This window comes from Odontomachus brunneus, unplaced genomic scaffold (genome assembly GCF_010583005.1).
Source record: "Odontomachus brunneus isolate Ranch 3 - 2012 unplaced genomic scaffold, Obru_v1 Obru_scaffold_073, whole genome shotgun sequence".
Classification (NCBI taxonomy): domain Eukaryota; kingdom Metazoa; phylum Arthropoda; class Insecta; order Hymenoptera; family Formicidae; genus Odontomachus; species Odontomachus brunneus.
In genome coordinates, this window is record NW_022639523.1 from 400,072 (window position 1) to 413,860 (window position 13,789).

The window sequence follows — 13,789 nt, forward strand, 5'->3', positions numbered from 1 at the left end:
GCAATAATTTAAAGAGACGGATTTCCTGTAAGTCGTGACACGCGGAAAAGGAAGAAGAGACGGGGAGCGAACGTCGGTCGCAGCTAGTCGGAGGCAGCTGTGCCCGACCACTTTTAACTTGGCCGTCGTAATCCGGTTACGTGTGCACGTATGTGTCTGTAGCCGGTGAGAGATAGACGGCCAACACATTGCGCGTTCCGGGGACGCTTCTGCCGTCTTCGGCGATAACTATCTCTCAGCAATGTCGGAAACGCAGCCTGTCCGCGGTTTGCAAGGCAAGGAACACGATGCTTTTTCGACGTTTCAGCGGAATGACGGATGACGGATCTCAAGCGTGCCGGACGATTAAGCGTCAAGCTCGACGCGCGCGATGCATCTCGCGCAGAATACAAATTTTCAGGCGAGATTACACTCGCGTGTTTCGTTCAATTTATCGTCGTGATTATTTTTCATCGAGCAAACACGCTGCGATTATCTCCTCCAACGTGTCCCCGCGAGAGGAATTGCATTAAAAAGCAAAAACCGGACGTTATCGCGAAATTTATATTACTTTCGTTATATTTTTCTCGGTGTTGTCTCCTGTTACGATGTGTTATACTTACAGATTTGTTTATACGACGTACGTAAACTCTGGGATCTTGCTATGCGAACTGCGGATGTGTCACTGCAGCCACCCTTCGCGAAGCATCAGGTATTCTGTGTTATTAGCGTAAATTTTTTATGCTTTTCGCATTACCAATGAACGATACTTCGTTTGCCATGCGCACGCGAGTTCCAACGTAAATCCGTTGCTTTGATGTATTTTATAAATCATACGTGTTTTATTTAATTCGCATAACTTCGTAATAAACCTTTACGTAACTCTGTTATGATCATTTACCCTTTAACTCTTATATAACAAATGTATTTGCGATTTTGAATAGTATGAAACTTCATGTAACTTGATGTTCGCAGCTGCGAAAGTGAAATAGAGAGACTTTTTTTCTTTTCCACTTCAATTCTCATTCACGAGTAAAGATCAATGAACATATGTGCGTTTATACAAAAAGTAATGAAACATAAAACATATTTCGTTTCAAAATAAGATAGTAATCGCATTCTGGAAAAAATACAAAGATCAATCGCACGGAAGCAAATTAAAGAATGAGAGCGAATTTGAGTAAGTTGGTGATCGAAAGCTTAAGGTAAAAGTATTAATTTCCGGACACTTGATCTTGGATATTGCTTTGGTTTTTAAATACAAATATCTAAACTTTCAATAGAATAGGTGCATATATATTTTATATGTTGAAAGTTTAAATATTCGTACTTAACCTCCTCGGTGATTTAAAATGACTTTCCTCAGAGTGAATTTTTTTTAAATAAGCATATTTCTTTTCATTATTTTTCGTTTCTTTAAAAAATTTTGAAAAAAATAGAATATAAAATATATGTAATTTGTATTTGCTTGACTTAAGAAAATATATACAATGTTTCAAGTAAATCAAAAGAGATTTAATATTTTACTGCGAAACTTCTCCGGTCATACCATTTAAGGGATTAAGAAACAAAACAATCCGAATGTTCAGAATTAAATACACGTCCGGACATTAGTACCTTTATCTTAATCGCAAATTTGATTCGATTCGATCAGCTAGCTGTCGCGCGTGAAAAACAAATCGCCTCGAGTCTCCTCGACACTTCGTCATAAAGTCACACGCTCGTGCCCGCCAGGCGCATTTCAGCCGTGCGAGGGTTAATCGCTCTCGAGCGCTCTCCTCCGTGTGTACGCCGACGATATTTCTAGCCCCGAGGCCGACGCACCGTGGCCCAGTTTAACGCCTCTAGTCGATGCCGGCCTACATCGACCGATGCGTATTTACGTACGTACGTAGGGACTCTCGGAAGGCTTTTCCTACCGCGGAAACGCCCGCGAGATAAGACACGCGTTTTGGAACGTGGCCGAAATGTTAGCACATGGAATAACGATTTCCGGCTGGTTTGGGGCCGACCATTCTTGTTGCGATTCTGGCTTATCGAATTTTTTCCCTTCTTCTTCTTGTTTTTACCTCTTTTTTGGCTGCATCCGTCGCGCGAAATTTTCACTATTATTTCGGTTGTTTTTCACTTCGAGGCGTTTTCGGGTGATATTGCGAATTCGTGTTCGGTGAATTTGGCGGAGAGATTTTTGCAATTGAGACAACTGAGTCTAAAGAGGCTTGTCGTGATCGAGGGGAATGATGGCCTCTTGGCGGGAACAACGGCTCCTTCTGAATTTTGCACGTGGGGGGCGAATCGTGCCTGGAAAATTGAATGTCGTGGCTACCGTGCACTTCGTGCTTCGCGGGCGGAAGCTCAAGCTGTTAGCGGCTTAATCATTCTCTATACGTCCGCGGCTGTTGTTTTCGACTTTGCCGAGCAACTTGTAATTTAATTTAATTTAATCACGCCTGAATTCTTCGACAAAGTTGGCTTTTGAGCGGCAACACGAAAAGGGGTGAAAACTGCACCGAAGATGGAAACGTAGCCCGACGCGGTTACCCGACGCGCGCGACGGAATAAAAAGTTCTTAGTCGCGTGTTAGCGCCGATTATTGTGTAACTTTTTGCCGGGGTAATCCTCTTCCTCCTATAAAACTGATTATCTTCCCGATAGGCTTTGTAGGTTAAATCGAATATACGATGTGTTATAAATACATCGTCGCGAGAGATTACTTCTGTGGGATCGCGTTAAGGGGAGGGTAACTCGCGGCACTCGGATTGTACCAACGAAGCTGTGTTTAAAGCGGAAATACAAACACGAAATCAAGAAGTGAGTTTTCGCGTTTCGTAACATTTATCCGTCTTGAATGTTCACTACGTTCTTCTGTCATGTCGTTACAGTGCGCCTCCATCCTCCCAATACAAGGAGTATGCCTTTTGCAGCGTCTTTTACATAGGATCCTTCCCACAATATTTACGGTTCAAAGGTTCGCTCTACAGTCTCGTAAGAAACGAGGAAATACAAGATATTCTTTCTCCATGCATGATGATCAAGAGTCGAAAGACGTAGAGAAAATATCTCGCACCTTTTGACTCGACGGCGTCGAATATTGTGCTCTCATTGCGCGCGCGTAAAGGCAGTAATTTGAGAAATTACTGTTCCTCGCAGCATAGCGTAGAAGATCATCATCTCCTCGCGGACGCGAGCGCGCCTCTACTTTCTTTCGTTGCTATTTATTTTTAGAACTCCGCGAGCAACCTCAAATCCACTTCGTCAACAACCTTTCACGAGATGAGTATCAAAGCAACCTTTTCTGCAACGCGTAATCATCGAGTCGCCATCGCGACGTGACCGAAAGCGCGGATGGCGACGCATAATTAAGCAGTTTATTTCGAGGCGTAGAGAAAATTCTGAAATAAAATTTCAGTATGTAGTGCTAAATAAAGAACCGTGGCATTCATTAATATGTAATCTATTCGTTCTACGGCGCGAAATGGAAACTTTTCAAGATATCCTAAAATAAATTTACACGTTATTTTTCGAAAGAAATTAATTACTTACAGAGACGCCCGCAATAATTGTTGTCCTACTCTATTTTGTATCTCAATTTGTGTCTCGATAATATCTTCTTCCTAAAATTCGTTACATTTGTCTTCGAAAGAGCGCTCTTTGAATTTGTTCTCAGACGACGGGGGGAACTAAACTGTTCTCTGTGAACAATCGAGGAAGCCTGAAGCGCCATCAGGGACTTATTAGCCTCCGCCGGCTCCAATTCGATCGTAAAATCGCCTGTGCGGCCGCCAAATGAAAAAAGGCGGAAGCGTGAATCACCACGTCGCTCCCCTCTGGCAGCGAGAGAGGAAGCCGGCTCTAACGAGGAAGATTGAAATTTCGTATCGATTAGAGCGTCGTTCCACGACGAATTTCCATGCCGCGAACCGCCCCCAGGTCGTCTACCTATCGGCTGACCGCCGCCCCTCGGTCCGACGGGCTTTTTCTACTTCGTAATTCCGCGACTTTACATAACCACGTGTTCCGGTCGCTCGTCCGTTAAACGTAAATATTTGACTTTGTCTAATGCAAAAAAGATCAAATAAGATATCATTAAAATGTCACTCAACATCTGTAGCCTGGAAGAGAAAGCCGATATTTATTTCTCTTTAATTTTCTGTTTGATTTGTTAATTTTGGAATGTTCTCTAATATTTCGGGATTTTTTGTAAATTCGATAAAGAATCTCTAAAATATGTAATAAAATTCGCAACAATCTTACAGTCTTCGTCGATCAATTTACAGTTGACCACTTCTATAAGAAGGCTCGTGACTTAGTACGATCTTTAAGTTCTTCTGAATTTTTAAAGAATATCATAGTTTGTTTTCGTGTAAATTCTCTTCCCAATTTTATTATATTTTGCTAGAGGATGATAGTAAATTTTTAATAACACACTTCAGTTTCTGAAATATAAACAATGTATATGAAATGAAAGGATAATCGATTATCGCAGAGAATGTCGGTCTATTCTTCGTGCTTATGAAGTTCTATAGTAATTTTTATTATAACTCTCTTTCCATGCACATTGCAAGTGCAGTGTTGTATGTGTATCAAGTGTGATATAATACAAGAGGAACTATTCCTGCTTATCCATTTATCTGCCTCGGACCATTCAATAGAGACACTTTAACCGTCGCAATCGCGCTACACCCTGATATGCGATCGATCGCAATCCGGCTGGCGTTACGAGACGCACGGGACGCGGTAGTAAAAACGTAAGCGAAAGATTCACTGAGGTCTCGTGACTCCGCAGGAAACGGGAAATTAATCATTCGCTGCGACAAGGGAGATCGAGCCGAGAGTTCCGATCAAGCTCGGCTTTCGCGTGCCTTTCCTCCACGTGATGCGTCACGATCGCCCGCGTCTTTGACCCTTTCCCTCGGTCGTTTCCCTCGGAGCGTTTAACCCCCGACCTTTTTCGGGTCAGCCGCTCGTATTTAGCCGGCCCTCGTACGTCTTTGTATTATTAACCTCGTTTTCCGGAAGGCTCCCTGCTTTACCAAGGAGCAACTTCGGAGCCGCGGCTTCGGAAAGTCGTTTCCGCGCGAAACTTCAAAGCGCGAGGCGGAGGAATAATCCAAGAGCCAAGGAGGTCTTTATCGGGCAAGATTGGAATTTCGAGCATGCTTCGTGATGCATTTCCGTTGCTTTTCCATACGACTTACTCTGTCCTTTCACCCGTTCTCGAGGTTGCACCTGGGTAGACCAAATAGTTCATCCGAATGATTTTCCGTCGTTATTTACGCGAGCAATTACTCGACCGAGTACCATTTTAGTTATCTGCGCAGTTGGAGTGATTACTCAAGTTCCTAATAGCTCGTTCAATGATTAGCCATCAGTCGATTATCCGATCATCATCAATCAATCAGTGTCAATACGAATGATCGCGAGACAAAAAAGTGACAACTCTCATTCGAATTAATTATCCGAGTAGTAATTACTTCGCGCAGCGGGTCGCTCGCTTTCGAGCGTGTAAATCTCTTCTCCAGACGGGGGATCTATTATTTAAATAAAAAAAATTGTGTCCAACTCCGATTCGGGAGAAAGGTGGCGGCGCTCGCGTATTTTAGTCGAACGTCGATATTTATATCCTACGGCCTGGAGTAACTTGGGCGAACAGTTCTGTAAAGACGCGATAGCACGCCTGTACTCGCGCCGAATGAATTTTTCACCGGTCTCTCTCGCGCCGACCGTTAAAATAGCGTGACTATCGCGCTAGATTCGCGCGCTCGCTTTTAAGATATTAAACCGGTAATCCGTCGTTTGTGCTTCCCCTGCGAACTGATCGACGTGACCTCAACGGCGAGGAGGGTCCGGGATCCAGGTGACGAGGAAATTTCGTATAGATGGAGATTTCTTCCCTCGGCGGATATATTCACGTTTCGCTTTTGATCCTCGCCCTCGTCGTCCCCTTTCGGCGGGAGAACAGATTCTGGATATTTGATGGGACTTCTTGCCCGCGGCATATAAGCGTTGTAAATTTAAAGATCAACTCGGATTGCATCGACAGGATCGATAGGCGAGTGCATGGCGGCGTATTTACTTATGCGGCGTGCACTCTCGCTCTTTTGGAGAGAACCGGTTCGTTCTTTCTTCTTGAAGATATTACGACTTTATTGAATTTTTATGACTGTCCTGAGCGCCACTTAGAAAGTTGGAACTTGCGCTAAAATTACGTCATTTTAATTTTTTCACACGTATATATCTCATGTATCTTCTTTTCTCTTTTCCCAAAGAGGATTTTCTTCCCGTTAATAAGTAAATAAATAAGTAAGGTACAATAGAAGTCACGAGTCGGCCTCGAGTCGTGCCGGAAGAGAGACTCCGATCAATGCAGTCTTATATTAATCATCACTCACACCACAGCGCGATTAGGTAATTAATTTATTAAACGAACGAAAAAACATTGCGTCACGTGAGCTATCAGATGCGATATAAGCCGAGCAAATTACTCGGTGCAGATTTAAAAACTGTCTTTTGTCGGTAAACTTCTAAAATAATACCTAAATTATATAATCGCGCGAGGGAAGCGAGAATTTGAATTCACCGTGCAACAAACATTGACATTGAGCCGCGAGAGAGCTCACATTGTGAAAATTCTTCGCACAGGTCTCTGCGTGATCCAAAAACAACGCGAGGTCTTTAAGCGGAGCGTTGACCCTCGGGAGGTGGCATGCGATTTTTTCCGAGCCCTCGGTCTCGACGACGACCGGCGCCTTCGTTCGCAGTAGTTGCGTGCGTATTTGGGCAGACGTCTAGACAGTTTCTATCCGGGCGTCTTCGCGTAATCGAAAGTATTCCTTATCTTCGACGCCGTACTCGACCGTCTCGGGACCGCAGACCGGAATCGAACCTAGGTAATCTCGAAGACGCTACTGCTTGAGCTCCCCGCGGCATCCCGCACGGCACCGCTTATTACGGTAATAAATATCGTGAAGAGCTCGTAGCCCGCCGGGAGAAGCGATGGCTGCAAACTTCGCCAACGAGGCTACCCACCGATCGCGGACGATTTACTCGACACTCGTGGATTCAATTCGCCATGGTTTTGCGGCGTTCTCCCTCGGATAAATATCGCGTCACGATTACGGCAATTGCAACGACGCCGAGCATCGCAAACGCCGTTTAAATACGTTATCATTAATAACGACACGTGTTCCTGATATTCATCTCGACTTACTTCGAAACAAACATTTTATATCCTCAAGAGGTAATAGTACATCGAGAGAAAAAATATCTAGAGAAATAATAGATCCAGTGGATATTAATGACATATTTATCTGCACTAATATAAAATATCTTTCAAATAAGAAAATATACATTTTCTGAAAACCTTAGCTTTTCATGAAAGCAATTGTTTGTTCCATTTGAATAAAAGGATTTAGATTTAAGTAAATATGTTGTTAGTACTCTCATCAAAGAAATATTTATTATTATTTAAATGTTTTTCTCTCAGTGTACAAGAGATAACAGTAGCTTGTCTAGTGTGTGCGATCATTTATAGTATTAGGAATTATACAGAAAGAAAAGAATCGTTCTGTCAGAAATAATTTTAGATACACGATTTTAAGGTTAGTAGATCGTTTGAAATATTTGCGACCTGATATATAGTATCGATTGATAAAACGGAATACCGCAAGAAACAATGACGCGATGAGGAGAGCGAAATAGAGATGTAGAGAGAGAGAGAGAGAGAGAGGGGGGAGGGAAGGGAGGGCAGAAACAGATGTGAGATCAGCGCGGAATCTGTCAGTGCAAAAAGCACCTTGTTCGATTCCTGCTGCAAAAACTTTGTTATCTAGTGTAATGTAAATTCAATATGTAAATTGCCGCGCTAACTCGTAAGCCGATTCGCTCGTAGAACATTGACGTCCGTCCTACTCAAAGCACGATATCGCAAAAACTATCTCATTTCCATCTTGGATTTACATTAGCGTTCGCTGTAAACGTGACTGTGCCGTTTGCCGTATCGAAGACACGGTGTCGCAAAAAATCGTTAATAAGCGAGTGACTCTCGCAAAAGTACGCATCGCGCGGAGATAACGCGATAAACACTAAATCCTCCCCTTTTTCCCTGCCACTGATACACTCCTCTTCTCTCGTCTCTCGCCGAGCATTTCTCGTCTCACCGGCGAGCGGATAAATGCGCGCAAATTGTCGACGGAAATCGTCGGTAACCGTTAGAGAAGCGATACCGTAGCTTAACGTCGGCAACCACCGGTAAACGCGCAATCTCGACGAGGCGTCCTGTTCCCGCGGCGCTGCAATTTTCTCCGGCGAATTTGCTTCGTTAGCAACAATCCTAATGGCGGACGTTCTCACTGTGATGTTAAACGACCATTTCGAAGAACCGCCTGTGCTATGAGCGCGTTAAAAAGAGAGAGAAAGAGAGAAAAAAAACAGAATTCAAGCTTTTTTCCAGAGAACTCCTTTGATGAAATGATAAACTCAAATCTCCGATCTGAGTCCACGGTCGCGTCTCAGCTACGACCAAGTTATCATAATCTCAAAAGCGGTAAGAAATGAGGACGGATCTCGCGAGATATACCGCTCGCTTTTGGAGTGCAGCTAGACACCGCGTATAACGCGCGCCCATACGTACACGTGCGCTCGTATATCCGCGCACGTGTTTTCCAGTCGCAAGACCCGAGCCGATAAACCGCTGGTTCAACAACCACGCGAGCGTGCTCGAGAAGTTTCACTCCGTAAGACGATAAAGCGAGCTTTATTGCCGCGACCGGAGGCACAAACACGCACACACATCTCTTTTCTTCCCTGCCTAGCCTGCCTAGCGCGACCCCGTCGCGCACGTATCGAGGGCTAGCTGATAATAATCGGGGCACACGCCTCATGCACGCATGTCGCTTTTTTTCTCACATATCTTCACAACGATAAAGGACGACGATAAATTTTAGCGCGGAGCTTTTCTCCCGCCGGCTTGCGTTAATCTCACGTTTTAATAATCAAGAGCGCCGCGCCGAGTAGTCGCACTCCACCTTGTCGCCGAGGACTCAATTCCAATGATTACCATCCGTTTGAGATGGTGCCTCGCAGTCCGTTCTCGTTTCTTGGCGACCAAAGTCGCGATTGTTAACGAGGCAAATCAAACGTGTGCCGTAATTGTCCAGAACGCCCGGAATTAGCGTAACACAACGCGAGGAATCTCTAAGTACAAATTGGCGCATCAAAAATAGGTAACCCAGCCGATTCTTCTCTCTTGTCCCAGACGCTATCTTGCGCGCAGCTCGATCTCATTTCAAGGCGAAATTGTACCGGTCCGAATCTAAGCTCCCGTGCAATTCGCTCGCTAATCACCACGGTGCAACGAGCCAAGAATCTACCCGGTGGCACAGCTAACTTCTAACCGCATTCGCCGCTTCTTATTTCCCGGCTACTTCCCAAGCGGGCCATCCCGATTCGCTGACGTTCGCGATCCAGTGACGTCCGACTTGAATCGCGGTGGTCGATAAGCCGCGCGCGTTTTATTTATTTAACCTACAGCTATAATTATTTCTTTTCGTAAAGGTAAATCGAATAAACGTGTTCCAGTTATTAGACAAGTAAATCAACAATAAGAGATATCGTACTTTTATCCTATGGTCCCTTGACAATTGCAATTGTAATTAGAACTTACATCTTATATCTTGTGGAAGAAAATTTTAACATTATTATACAACTGAAAAAACTGCAGAAATAATCAAAATAATAACAATACTTTATTGGATGCTTAAATTACAAATTGGAAGATATTGAACAAGAAACACAAAATGAACGCAATATTTAATCAACCCAAAAAATAGGACAAGAGTTTTATATGTAGTTGATATCACCTCTTGATGACATAATTTCTAAATAAAGGAATAACACCGAAGAATCGTTGGTTTCTTTCGAGGTACAGAGTTACATTAGTGAAAAAATGGAGAAGAGAAAAGAAAATAATGAGTCGCCGGCTTTGTAAGGAGAGAAGAAAATAATGAGGTGCAAGCTTGGGACGAAAGGAGGGCCAATGAGAAGGAAATAATGAGCTGCAAGCCTCGACTATCATATTTAATCGAACAGCCTCCATCTATTATTCATCGACGGGAAGTAAGTGGATTCGATAACCCCTGGCACTCGTTACACGAAGCGCCTCAGTAATTGCGACGTTATGCTATGCGTTGAAAGTATCACGTCGATTACTCGATATTACAATCGGTTGCTTACGAAATCCTTGGCATTACGCGACAGTGACGTAACGCGGATAAAAGCGCACGATGAAGACATCGATACTCTTCTCTTCTGCCGTTGTACTGTATAGCAAGTAAATACAACGCACTTCACGTATACACAACGACACATCTTTGCATTCTGACGTTCTACCCCGAGAGCGCGCGGTTATATACGCTGGTTCAACGACCACTACGATCAAAGATTAAAAATGACAGAACCTTTTCTTTTCGGGATGAGGTTTCAGGTCGAATAGAGCACTCCGACTGATTGCTGTTAAGACCGGAAGTGGAGCAGGATAATAAGAAATCCGCGGAAAAGTTATGGCTCACGGGAGCGTAATTTCAGATTGGTGACGGAGAGGCAAGGGAAAAGGAGGGGGAATGGTGAAGATAGTAACTGAGAAATATATTTTTGGCAACAACACGAGCGCGTTGGCACCGGAATACCTGTCGGGACATTGTCGCGAGGAAGAGGGAAAAGGATGGTTCCGTTGGCGAGTGAAAATTCCTTTCCGGGACGAAGCACTGAGACTGAGTTGTAGTCGACGCGCTAAACAGCGACTCGAGTCGCTTTAATTTCAATTACGGATTACTCTGACTAATTTGGAATTCGCTCGACAGTTCTCCAACTATGAGCGGTCGAAAATTCAAGCGCTCAACTTCGGGGATGCGAATAAATAACGAGAGCTCCCCGCTCAACTCGTTGCTGATTCATTCCGTCTCGACGTCTCGAGGACGCAGATTATTATTGTCCTCATGGCATTTTTAACGCTGAGGATATCTTCGGAGAATGTCCTAGTATCGCGACACCAAAATGATCGAAATCTTCCGGCGAAACCTCGCGCCAGTTCAGACCGCGATATTCTCCCAATTGTTCACGATTGTCGCTATTAACGGCATCCCGTCCGGCTATTTCCGCGCATTTACGTCGCTTTTTCGCCAAGGAAAAGTCGTCGAAGTTTGGGATGGCGGACAGAAGGGTGCGCTTGTACGAAGCGGAAAATCCGACTTATCCATAAGCGCGCAACTCGAATGCTGCTCTCTATATCGATTGACCTTTTCTGGAAACGGTCAGAAATGTCAGGGTACTATACGCGGTTGTGAACTTTGGGCTACACATCTGTTACGCCATTCAAGTCATCGCACTATGCGAGCAGGTCGCAAACCGGGCCGCGAGATGAGATACAGAGAGAGAGAGAGAGAGAGAGAGAGAGAGGGGGAGAGAGAAAGAGTTTCCGTAGAAATTGGTTCCATGTCCTTTATCTTGCGTGAGCGCGCTCCCGCTAATCGAATGCGACTAGTCAAACAATAGTATAATCGATAACGGAATAGGCGCACGATTTAGGGATATCGCAGTCGGGGTTGGGAGGGAGGAAGCGAAATAAAAGCGCGTTAGCGGCAGCTCAATTTAATAACGGTGAGTCGAACGATTAATTCTATTCATCTCCGCGAAAGTAGGCTCCGCTGAATAACTAGCTGATCAAATTGTCAATAGTTAAAGACGATTACGGTCGGCGGAACGAATCAGCCGGTTCCGTTCAACTTCGCAGTCTCGTTTCCCAAGAAGATATCGGTATTAATGGCGTTCTATGTCATTACACTATTGACGTTTCGGCTCGACCATTCATTTTCGTAGCCGGAGGCCAAAGGGATAGACGCGCGCGTTAACGCTGAAGCGTCCCAGAAGGCCCTTTACGTTGCAAAGAGAAATTGAATTTGGCTGGGCGCGCTATTCAAACGCGCGGCGCGCACGCACACACGAATGCCAGGACGCAGATCGGCAAATCCGTTGACATTCCGACGAAATTACGGAGGCCGGCGGAGTTCACGTCGTATCAATGCGTCGAACGCATGACATACGCGCTATTACATAACTAAACAAACGCCCACGTGCGCTCGAAGGTAACATTAGAAACCGGGATGCGTGCCGAGAACTATCGAATCCTATTAGCCGAGTTGCAAACCATCGGCGTAAATCCGCTTGACCAATGACCTTCGCAATTGTTCCCGCGATCCTGTAGCTATCGCCAGCTCATCAAATCCCTTTCCCCGTAATCGAGAAAAATGCCGCTGTCGAGTTCGCCAAGTATCGAGCTTGGCATTCGAATCAGTAGTTTCCAAATCCAGTACCTCTTCCATCCCGACGACGTTCCGCTCTCGTCGAAAATGCCAATCGTTTTTTTACTCGCCTCATCGTGAAAAGAAAGAAAAAGATATTCAGAGATACTCGATGTATCGATTAAGTTGGGTGTCGATGCATACTTCGCGATACACAATGCACATCACATGCATCGGAAGTAAAGCGCATCAACAAGTAGTTATCCAATTCCAAAACCGGCTCAGAGCGTCGCAGCGAGAAATGGATTAGCGCGCGGCTCCGAAGCACAAAGTATCGGAGAATTCTGCACGTCATATTTAAAAACTCCAACCCTCGTAGGCGCAGGTATGCTGCCTACTTCGCAGATACTCGGAATAGCGTGGCTATAATACCGCCCGACTGTGACAACGGCACGCACGCGAGGGAAGGGATTGACGAGCGAACCGGCGGTCGCAAAGCATCGAGAGAGGGATTATCTTATATTCGTGTTGTGGTTGTATCGCATGATCGATCATTTTCTTACGAGCTCCATCGAGGACGGTGGTTACCACGGCGGTGTTGGTGGTAGCCGTAACCTTGCTAAATTATTGAACGACCACACGCTAGACACCGTCCACGCCGTAGTCACGAGCAATTCCGCGGGATATGCATTTCCGGCTGGAAAATCGACATACCAGAAATCGAGTAGTCGATCGGCCTGGGGACTCGTCGGAGGCGAGCTTGAGGCACGCAAGCGAGACCGGGATTGACGGCGAAGAGAAAAGAGGGTAGCTGCTAGATAGGGGAAGAAAGAGATTGAGGAATTGTCTCTGAGGGAGAAACAATTCTCTTTGCATCAAATCGAGAATAATGAAAAATATGCGCATTGGAAGCAGCTGATTACCAAGAAGTATTCATTGCTTATATTCATTTTCGTTCAAGTGTAGAAGACAGTAATGGTAATATCGGATTCATTGTGAGTGAGACTCTTTTGAGAATGACGATACGAACGGGTTAAACGTAATATCGTTGAAAATTAAGATTAAGATTGGAGAGGAGGTTCATTGAATTGGCCAGAGCGGACAATTGTGCGAGAAGGCTGCGTTTGAATAAATTGACATTTTCCGATTCACGTGCGCATGGAGAGGAGTAAGCGGCTACATCGGAGATAGAGTAGCCGCTGCATAACGGCGGGAGAAGATGGACGTCAGGGTGAGGGGGAGAGCGAGGGGATCAATTTAAAAGCCGTGACTCACTGGGACACGATGACGTAGTTAGCGCGCGCGGCCTCTCCTTCAAAAATGAAAGAGAAAAGAGGAAGAGAAGATGGGAAGAGATGCAGAGTAATCCGGTAACGATTAAGTGACGACTAATCGGGGCCAGTGCACACGAAAGGTTAGACAGGAGGGAGGTGCGTCAGTTGAGTGAGGGGGAGAGGGAGAGAGAGAGAGAGAGAGAGAGAGAGAGAGAGAGAGAGAGAGAGAGAGAGAGAGAG

General features: G+C 45.0%; 1 protein-coding gene across 4 annotated transcripts in view; it reads right to left on the reverse strand.

The window, feature by feature from the left end:
- Positions 1-13,789, reverse strand: part of LOC116847086 — a 28,348-nt gene that overhangs the window by 12,092 nt on the left and 2,467 nt on the right. The gene's annotated exons all lie outside the window — the stretch shown is intronic.